Here is an 11,765-nt window from a genome sequence, read left to right as displayed (position 1 = left end):
CTAATGTGGATATTTCCTTAAAAAAAATAACAACTATTCTCGTTTTTACAATATATGTATATATAATTTACATACAATACAAGGATGTATGATGTTTCACCAAGGGGCAGGAAGGTTTCCTATGTCCATGGTATTGTAAAGGGGAGATACCGATAGTTTACCTAAGGAACCGTGAAGGCCCTAAAAACATTTTTTTCGTGCCATGCACAGCAGGGAACTGTCAACGCGGTCCCGAAAGGCCTTCTGGAAATGGTCAAACGCTCGAGATAATGACCCAACCGGGGCGAGCAGAAATATAGTTTGGAACACTGAAGCCCCGTCGACTCAAACCCTACACCCTGGTTTCGAATCTAGCGGCCAAACGTCCCCGGTCCCGTCCCGGTCTTGTATGGGTCGACCCTTAGGATCCAAAATGTGCCACATTTTTTCAGAATTTTAGGAAGCATCAGAGTGTGTGTATGGACACTTCTTAAAAAGTTTATAAAATTCAGAGTCGCAAAAAGTGGCAGAAAAAACTATGAAATTCTTAAACTATAATAAGTAATGTATCCGAATATGCATAAATCTCAGGACATGTTTTGCCGTTTTTGTTTTATGTTATATGCAATTATAAAACCACCGTTGAAAATTTGTACAAAAAATAAATCTACTGTATTAAATGTATAAAGAATGCATATTCCTTGGTAAGAACTTTCCATTACACAGAATTATTATTGCACACTCATTTACAGTTAATATAACATTTTTCCATTTATGGAACTTTAGAGAGTGCCTCCATGGCCAAATTTTTCTACAAAAATCTAAATTTGGTTACTAATGCATATGCAATGGTAATTAGTCACAAAAAATTAAATTTAACAATAAAATTAATAAGTTGAAAAAAAATATTATTTTTATGCATAAAAAAAATTGTTAAATGATTTTTAAATGAATAATAATATGCATTTCCTGCTAATAAAGAGTTCTGCCAAAGGAAATTTTCGTGCATCGTCAAATAAAAATGTAGTGAGATGTGCCGACTTGTCCGCACTTGTGCGCCCTGCCGTGAGGGCTGTCCTCGCTATTTCCGTATCCGAACCCCCGACCCCTTTCGCGCCTCTCGTTCTTCTCGCGGTTTTCGAAGGTTCGACTCTCGCCCTCAGCCTCGGCCGAGGGCGAACTTCTTCCGTGTTTCGCGTGGCACCCTTCCGGTGCCTGGCGCCCGAGCAGAAGGCTCTTTTTCGGCTTAGGAAAATCTTCGAGAACACGTTAGTACCGGGAGGACCGCGTATTCGCGGCCGTACACGGCCCGGCCTCAGTGCTCATAAATTCCCGGAGTTGGCCCCGTTCCCGTCTCACTACGCGGCGAAAAGAGCCAACGTTACAATACGTAATTGAACTATACTGAATTATAGTATACCTCTTCAGCTGAGCTCTCCTTCTGCTATAGCGTCTCGTAGAAGTTCGAAGTCTCTTGATTCCTGTGCCTCCTTTGGCCGAACGCTTCTTCTCCATTCGTCCCGTGTCCACCGACGAAATGGTTGGCTTCATTTTCAATAGAAAATACACTTTCACAATACACTGTCCAATAGTAGTTATTCTTATGACGCAGGAACGAACGCGAATCTACGAACTAACTAACGCGTTCCTGGTCATGAGTAAACTGAAGAACGACGACACCAATGTTGGCAGATTTCTCGCCAGCATCCACCCACACCCCCGCAAAATGTGTCAGCTAAAGGTTCGTACAGACCTGAACATTTCACAGTGCAACATTGCACTGTGTGTGTAATTGTTTTTACTGTGTGTGTGTGTGCTTATGTGTGTATGTATGGAAGAATCTAGAAGAAATAATTGAGAATAGTATGAGAGAGAGAGAGAGATGGAATGAGTGAGGAGTGGGAAGAACGGAAAAAAGAAAATCGAGGAAACATCGTTCGTGGGTTTTCCGGGAGATTGAATGTGACCACAGAAGACTGTGCACGTACAATGGATTGCGAAAACCAAATAGAAGAACTGGCCGTGGTGCAGCCTGAGACGGCGGCGGCGGCGGCCTCCAAGGCCGTCGTCGAAGCCAGGTTTGCCTTAGCTAGGGCTAAGGAGGCGGAGGCGGCCGCGAAATCGGCATTGCAGGCGGCCGGCGTGGAAACGCAGACGAACGTATGGGAGCGCCTGGGAGCGGTGAGTAAACGTTCCAGAAATCGGACACTTTTTGGAAGAATGTTTCGGATTTTGTTCAAATTTGAATATATTGTAGTCTTCAGTGACCTACAAAGGAATCTCGAAGGATTTTTTGATATCTTAAAAATTGTTCGACTACAACATATTCAAATTTGAACAATATCCGGAACATTACTGTCACGTTCCCATGCAAGGGAACGCGACGCTCCCGGCTCACGCTTAACGCGTTTAGCGGGAGCTGCCCCCACCACAGAACGTACTCGTCGCGAGGTGGCCACCTGCGAAGGAGCTCGCCACCATACAAACAAAAACACAATCGAAAACAAAACCAAGTAAGAAGATTTCCTAGAAAAATCCAAAAATAGATACAAATATGGAGGAAACGGCCGTATAAATACGAGTGGCAAAGAGCCACTCGCGCTCAGATTCCTCCAGACCCTTCGAAGGTGCGGTCCTTGCCAGCACCTTCCAAAATCCACCAGAAGGTGCGGTCTTCGCCAGCACCTCCTGGCTAACTACATTAATATCACCAATTATTTAAGCACACATACACATTAACACTTCTTTTATAAACACGAACATTCACGCACACACTACACACACATTTGTATATATAAAACAGTTTCTTCTTCTTAATATACATATTTTATTTATCAACTAACAGTTTTCTTTCCTTTTTTTCCCTATAAGCTCACCTCCTTCTCCCTGCGAAATAAACCCCGAAACTCCGTAATTAAAACGTAACAGATAAAAATTTGGTGACAGCGGTGGGATTTCGCACATGATACGCGGAGAAGGAAAAGCTTTGGGAAAAAGTTAGAAATTTATATTAAAATGCCTCTTACACGGCAACAAAAACTTACTGAAGGAGAAGTAGAAGTATTGTTGGAGCAACTCCAGAAAAAGGAACAGCTACTAGCTGAACAACAAGAACAATTTAAAGAAACACAGAAAAATTTCGAAGATTTCTTAGAGACGGAAAGAGAGAAAGTTCGATTAGAAGAAGATGATAAAATTAAAATGCTAACACAAACTGTTTTAAATTTACAAACTCAACTCACCGAGAAAAGTAGGCAAGTCAGCTCCCCTCAAGCATCGTTAACACAAAATCACTCTTCCTCACTAAAAATTCAAGATGTCATTCAAGACATACCGACATTTTCGGGAAGTAATATCCCAATCAATAGGTTTTTTCAAGCCTGTCGACGAGCTCGGGATGCTCTCTCACCTTGTCAAGAGCCAGACCTAGTCAAATCAATTAGATTAAAAATTTTTGGCAGAGCCTACTGCATCATAGAAGATGAGGAATTTTCTTCAATCGATAATCTTTTAGATTCTCTTCATACCAAACTACTTCCTCAAAAATCATCATATTTTTACCGTGGTCAATTATCAGATATTTTCAAGGGTCTTAATGAACATATCATAGACTATATCCAGCGTGTCAAAAATTTAAAAAATACAATTGTAGCTTCAGAACGACAGGAAGGTCGCCCAACAGATCCCAAAATAGATGAGTTCGTTCTAGAATATTTTGTTAAGGGCCTCCCGTCCAATATTCAAATATTACTAAAATTCAGAGGTTATAATAACCTTAATGAGGCATATAATCACTCAATAAATATTTTTAATGATTTAGAACAAGAACAAGCTAGATTTAGGCCGTCGACCCTAAATTCAACGGCACCTGCTTTCACGCCGCGAAGACCGGCACCTCATTATAATAATAATAATCTTAATAATAATAATAATAATAATAATGATAAAATGCGGTTCCCTAACTCGCCGAAAAGTTGCAACTACTGCAACCGGCTTGGTCACACTCATACAGAGTGTTTCAAAAACCCTCAAAATCGTCCCTCAACTTCGGGAAACGAAAACAAACCCCCGCCGACGGACGACCGGCGAGGGGGAACAATCGGGCGTCCTACCTTCCCAATCTCCTCCGAACTTACCATATCAGAGGAACCTTCGATTCTGTCGTCGAACTAGACCTCTCACATCCCATAGGACCCACTAAATTTTTGATAGACACGGGAGCAGAACCGAATTTAATAAAAAAGAGCCAAGTATCTAATCTTCTCTTAAATAAAGCTGTGATCTTGAGACTAAGTGGTATCACGTCGCAAGTAGTGAAAACCCTCGGATCCTTAGGGATCCAAATATTTAACAAAACCCACGAATTTCACGTCGTCCCTAACGACTTCCCTATACCATACTCTGCAATCCTAGGATCAGAGTTTTTAAAAAAGGCTAATGCCACTATCTCGTACCAAGATCACTGCCTCTCGCTCGGCTCAATACGAATTCCCTTTGCCGATCCTCCAAAACATTTAATTCCCCCACGTAGCATCACCACGATCCCCGTTTTTATTAAAAATCCACACGTGAAAGTAGGTTTCATTCCCCGCTTGAAAGTCGGTCCAGGCATCTTCGCAGGAGAATGTGTAGTAAAAAACAATAATGGGCAAGCATTTATTAAAATATTCAACACAAGGGATCAGGAGTTCAATGTGAAAATACCATGGCTGAATCTCGAGGAAATCGACGAAATAGAAAATCCCCCCAAACACAATTATATAATTAACAAAGAAACCCCCCAAAAAATATTGCAAGTCAACACCTCGAGATCAGCAGGAATCTTCTCCCAAATTGACACAAACCACCTGAACGTTGAAGAGAAAGAGCACGTCCAAAAAATAATTTCAAAACATAATGATATTTTTTACTGCGAAGGTGACCAATTAACGGCAACTCAGCTAACCACACATCAAATCCACACCACTGATAATATTCCGGTAAACCATAAACAATATAGATTTCCCCCTATCCACAGAGAAGAAATAAATAAACAAATAACAGAATTATTAGATAAGAAAATAATAGAACCATCATACTCTCCATACAATTCACCTCTGTGGATAGTCCCCAAAAAACCAGATTCTGCTGGAAACAAAAGATGGCGAATGGTCATCGACTTTCGCCATTTAAATGAAAAGACGGTTGGAAACGCATATCCGCTCCCCAATATCACCGAAATATTGGATCAATTGGGAGGAGCTAAATATTTTAGCGTGCTGGACTTGGCTTCTGGCTTTCACCAGATACCAATGGACAAGAACGATGCTCAAAAGACCGCCTTTTCATCCCCGCATGGCCATTTTCAATTCCTTCGTATGCCGTTTGGTCTAAAAAATGCACCGGCAACTTTTCAAAAACTAATGGATACAGTTTTAACTGGGTTACAAGGAACCGAGATGTTCGTATATATGGATGATATAGTCCTTTATTCAAGCTCATTACAAGAACATTCAATTAAATTTAACAAACTAGCCGAACGCATACGATACGCCAACCTTCACCTTCAACCTGAAAAATGCAAATTCTTATGCAAAGAAGTGCATTATTTAGGACATATAATTTCTGAAAAAGGAATTAAACCCGATCCGAGCAAAATATCCGCCATCCAAAATTTCCCAACTCCTCGAACCCCGCGAAACATAAAACAATTTCTAGGCCTCAGCGGCTATTATCGCCGATTCATTCCCAATTTTTCCGGTCTAGCTAAACCACTGACCCTATTATTAAAAAAACAAATAAAATTCAATTGGCAAAATGAGCAGGAACAATCTTTTCGAGACCTGAAAGAAGCTCTTTGTAGCGAGCCGGTATTGCAATATCCAGATTTTAATCAAACATTTTTAGTTACTACCGATGCATCTAACCATGCTATCGGGGGAGTCTTAAGCCAAGGGCAAATTGGGCAGGACCTTCCTATCGCGTTTGCCTCTCGATCATTAAACCCTGCCGAGATCAATTACTCAACTATTGAAAAGGAACTTCTCGCAATAGTGTATTGCACTCAACATTTCCGCCCTTATCTATATGGGAAAAAATTCACTTTGATCACGGATCATCAACCCTTGGTCTGGCTCCACAAGGTTAGGGACCCTACATCCCGTCTCGTCCGCTGGCGATTAAAGCTTGCGGAATTCGAATACGAAATCAAATATAAACCGGGCAAAGTCAATTACAACGCCGATGCGCTCTCCCGAAATCCTCCCTCACAAAACTTGAAGACCAGCCCCCAGGACGAAGAAGAACCTCAAGATTCCGAAGAACCCCCACAAACCCCCCAAAACCCTCCATCACCATCCTTAGGGCAGTGGCAGCCAATGGAGATTCCCCAAACCCCTGAAGAGGAACCTCAAGATTCCGAAGAACCCCCACAAATCCCCCAAAACCCTCCATCGCCATCCTTAGGGCAGTGGCAGCCAATGGAGATTCCCCAAACCCCTGAAGAGGAACCTCAAGATCCCGAAGAACCCTCACAAACCCCCCAAAACCCTCCATCGCCATCCTTAGGGCAGTGGCAGCCAATGGAGATTCCCCAAACCCCTGAAGAGGAACCTCAAGATTCCGAAGAACCCCCACGAACCCCCCAGCCATCCTTAAGGCTTTGGCAAATCACAGAAACTCCACACAGCCCTCCAGAAGACCCCGAAGAACAAAATCACCCTGCCGAAGACTCCTCTGAGGACTCTGAAGAAGAAGAGATATTATCCTCGGGAGACGAAGAACATGGAAACATCTCTTCAAACATAATAGAAACACGAGACTGTCTTCATATGAGAAAGGACAATTTAGTGTATTTAATCACCTCTTCAGGAGAACCTTTCGATGAAGGAGCTCGCCAATTGCAGGACTTCGCAAAATTTCCCCTGCATAATAATTTGACCCTCGGAGAACCTAGCATCCGCATGTACAACAGGAAGAAATATATAGGACTCCCAATCACGAAGGGACCTCAAAACCAAATAAGCAAACGAATGTTAGTAAAATGTTTCGAAAAATTACAAGAAATAATTTACGAAGAAACAATTAGTTCGTTCTCAATCAGTAAACCAGCAAGGACGGACCAAGTAAATTGGCAACCGATATTAGAACAATTAGAAGACAAGATCTTGCACCTTCCAATACAGGTCACGGTCTGTCAAAATCTTGTAAAAATACCACCAATTTCGAAGAGAAATCAGATATTGGAAAGGTTCCATGCCTCGGCACCATCTGGCCACAAGGGCGTAACCAAAACACACGCAAGAATTAGGGAATACTTTTTCTGGGAAAATATGAAAAAGGATATCTCTACATACATACAGAATTGCCTAAACTGCCAATTACGGAAGCTAGTAAGAGTAAAGAATAGACAACCAATGACTCTAACGGACACACCTGGAAGAGCATTCGATAAGGTATCAATAGACATGGTCGGACCACTACCCGTTACCCGGAAAGGAAACAAATATCTCCTTACAATCCAGGATTTACTAACAAAGTACTCTTTGGCTATTCCATTATCAACTGGACTTTCAAACACCATCAGCAGCGCATTTTTAAAACATTTCATCTACAGATTTGGAAGCCCAAAGTGCTTATTAACAGATCAAGGTCCAAACTTAACAAGCACAACAATTAAAAATTTATTAAAAAGATTTAAAATCACACATATTCAAACCTCAGCATACCACCCACAGAGCAATGGATCGTTGGAAAGGGCCCACCATGTCCTAAAAGAATACCTGAAGCAATATATTACAAACAAAAATCAATGGGATGATTGCACAGAGGCTGCTGTATTTTCATATAATACCAGTGTTCACGAGGGAACAAAATTCTCACCTCACCATTTGGTGTTTGGAAATACGGCAAGACTACCATTTATACAAGACTTAATAAATGAAGACCCTGAGGAAACATATGAAGATTACCTCGTCCAACATATCAAGAATTTAAAGAAATTACAAATTCAAGCAAGAAACAACTTGATTGCAGCAAAAGAAAAATCAAAATATTATTATGACAAAAAAATACATCCGCAACAATTAAAAGCAGGAGACAGCGTTTTTATACTTCTTCACGATAAGACCAAACTAGCACATCAATACTCCGGACCACATCTAGTATTAAAGATTTTACCCAAAAATAATATAAAGGTGCGAATCAAAGGAAAAATGAAGATAATCCACATGGACAGATGCCGCATCTCTAAAATTCAAGCGAAATTATAACACACACAAAAAAAAAAAAAAATGAGATTTTTCAAATCTCATTTTTTCCATAGGGGGGAGGTGTCACGTTCCCATGCAAGGGAACGCGACGCTCCCGGCTCACGCTTAACGCGTTTAGCGGGAGCTGCCCCCACCACAGAACGTACTCGTCGCGAGGTGGCCACCTGCGAAGGAGCTCGCCACCATACAAACAAAAACACAATCGAAAACAAAACCAAGTAAGAAGATTTCCTAGAAAAATCCAAAAATAGATACAAATATGGAGGAAACGGCCGTATAAATACGAGTGGCAAAGAGCCACTCGCGCTCAGATTCCTCCAGACCCTTCGAAGGTGCGGTCCTTGCCAGCACCTTCCAAAATCCACCAGAAGGTGCGGTCTTCGCCAGCACCTCCTGGCTAACTACATTAATATCACCAATTATTTAAGCACACATACACATTAACACTTCTTTTATAAACACGAACATTCACGCACACACTACACACACATTTGTATATATAAAACAGTTTCTTCTTCTTAATATACATATTTTATTTATCAACTAACAGTTTTCTTTCCTTTTTTTCCCTATAAGCTCACCTCCTTCTCCCTGCGAAATAAACCCCGAAACTCCGTAATTAAAACGTAACATTACTCCAAGAACTGTTTGATTTCGCGTGAAATGACCCCAGTACATTAGTACATTTTTAACCATTCGTACTAAAACCTATTATTCCCATTGTCCCAAATATAGCGTCCAAAAGAAAGCGGAAATGTAGAAACGGGAAAAGTGTACACGGAACATGAGATGGTGAGTTTCCGAATATGATTTTACTAAATCTCTAAATGTCTATCATTTGTAGGCTCTATTGTACTAATTCACTTTTCATATGTTACAGAGGATAATGTTGCGGAATCAGAAGAACAAATTATATGGACGGAACCAGTACGGGAGAGGGAGAGGGAGAGGGAGAGGCAACCCGCGGAGAGCCAACTCGCGGGGAGGCAACTGGCGGGGAGGCCGCTGGAGGGGAAACGAAAACACCAAAACGATAAAAATTTATAAAATGTATTGATAAATATAAAAAATATAATCTTTATTTATGAAAATTGAAGTGATTAGTTGTGGTCTCTCTCTCTCTCTCTCTCTTTCTCTCTCTCTCTCTCCTAAAACTACCCTCTCCTTCGTCGGAATTCTCGCATCATGTCATTTCCACGTTGTCGCGCCACTCATGCTCCTACAGGCCTCTCTGGCGGACAACATGCTGCCGAATATTATAAACGTAAAATAAACTTGAATGATATCATATATATATAAAAGTTTATAGCACTTTCCAAAGTTTTATATATGTATACAATATATAAAACCGAGAAGTTAGCCGCGTCGTCTTAGTGACGACGATACAACGAAGACCATTCGACGCGATGTCTCGATATCGTAACATATCGATACTCGTAACACTATATTTGACAAAGTGACGAAGTTTCTGTCAAAATCAAAGAACTTTCGATAGAAATGAGATAGAGCTATGATTTTTTTTTAGAAGTTAAAATATTGCCAAATAAGAGAAAAATAGAGAGACTATGGTACAAACATGTTTTAACTATGAAAATAAACTTGGAATATTTAAACAAAATTGTGATTTATCCAATGCCATGCACGGTTAGATTTTTCTTGACATTCTGTACATATTTTATCGTAGATTTGATCACGCTGACTTCAAATCCGCTCACAGAATTTGTCTGTAAGCTTCGATATTGCAATGAGCAGAAGTGAAAATTGCCTCTCTCACTCTCTCTCTCTCTCTCTCTCTCTCTCTCTCTCTCTCTCTCTCTCTCTCTCTCTCTCTCCTAAAACTACCCTCTCCTTCGTCTCTGCATTATTGGGAAATTTTTCTAGGCATAACGGACCCTTGCGATCCGCGTAGGCACACGTACACGCCGACCAGGCGGTCCGCGAGTGCGCCGCGGCACGGCTATTCGAATGAAGCTACGACAGCGCCATACACGCTGTCGCGCCGCGCATGCTCCTATAGGCCTCTGTTTTACTGATACAGTAACTGCTGACGATGAGAGAGATCGGGAACAGAGTACAGCGCTCGTAGCGAAAATGCCGGAACTATATTTTGATGAAATAGTCAATGATCCAATTTTTGTGGGTTCCCGCAATTATTTGATTAATACGTAAGCATACAACGTGATTGGCGTTGCAGTGAGATCCTATATGTTCCCGCTAGGCGGGAAAGGTCCTACTAACTCCATACGAGCTCTAAATCTCTCGATATTTACGATAATGTCACTCGACAAGCAGTATGCTGCTGAATATTGCAAATTACGGCTAAAAAACGCAAAAGTAGGACTTCTGAGGACCTTTGCCGCCTAGATTGAACCTTTATCTAACGCTTTTGACTACAAAACAGTATTATCTTTGCATTATTAAGAAATGAGAGCGGGCCTCCCGTACCCTTGCAAATCTCGTGTACGCGTACGGAGTTAGGGAGGGGATGCACGGCGGGGCCACCGCCTTACATTGCGACCTTGGGGTGCCGAAGGGGGTCGAGTCATTTTACACTAAGTTAGTTCAATATTACACCTTGCCAAAACGATCAGTGTCAGACCGAAGTCTCTTAACACATTTAAGATTTGCTTCCATAAATAAAAAATAAGCGTAACGCAAAAAGGCTTCCGATAAGTTCATATTACTTATTATTAAACAACTTTTTTTTTAAATTATTTTTGTCAGTTAATAGTTTAAGAAGAAAAGGTTATTTGTCATGCGTATATCTCCGTAAAAAATGTTCAGCATGTAAACATATTGGAAAATAATGCATACAAGAATATCAAAAGAATATTACTGGTGAGCGGTGATTACATATTCCAAAATGATAATGATCCAAAAACATACAGCCCGAGTTGTGAAAAATTGTTTCCAGAAAGGCAATATTAACATGCTACCATGGCTAACACATTCATCCGATCTAAACCCTATAGAAAACTTGTGGAGTACGGTAAAGAAAGGTGTATAAGATTATAATAAAAAAAATCTAAATGATCTTTACTCTATAGCTAATAAAAACGGCTTCAAGTAACATTCCTGTATATAAATGTAAGGGAATGAATGGATTCAATGCCGAAAAGAAGAAGCTGAAAAGGTTGAGGCGATACAAAATAATGAAACTTAAACAAAGTATTAAACTGAAATTAAAATTTAATATCTTTTCCGTTAAAAGTTCTGTTTTTTTATGTGTACGTAGTCTTAAACTTTTGTCGATAGAAGTATAATACAATTTTCCTTTCTGTAGAAAAGGGCGTGTTCGTGTTCACGATAAACTTGTACGCGCGTTTTGTTTTAACAGAGTTTATTTTACAAGCTTATTGTGCCCTGTCACCGGCCGAACTAACCTTGGATGACTGATTGTTAGTGTTAATAACAAAATTCCGTTCTCGCATACAATTATGTCTTTTATTCAGCCTTCCGCCTAGTCTACTCAAATATGTATACTCCGCCCCACTTCTTCCACTCTTAAATGGGAGTGCGCACACCTACCGGCAACAG

Source organism: Halictus rubicundus, chromosome 14, assembly GCF_050948215.1.
Source record: "Halictus rubicundus isolate RS-2024b chromosome 14, iyHalRubi1_principal, whole genome shotgun sequence".
Lineage (NCBI taxonomy): Eukaryota > Metazoa > Arthropoda > Insecta > Hymenoptera > Halictidae > Halictus > Halictus rubicundus.
Note: the sequence above shows the minus strand (reverse complement) of the source record.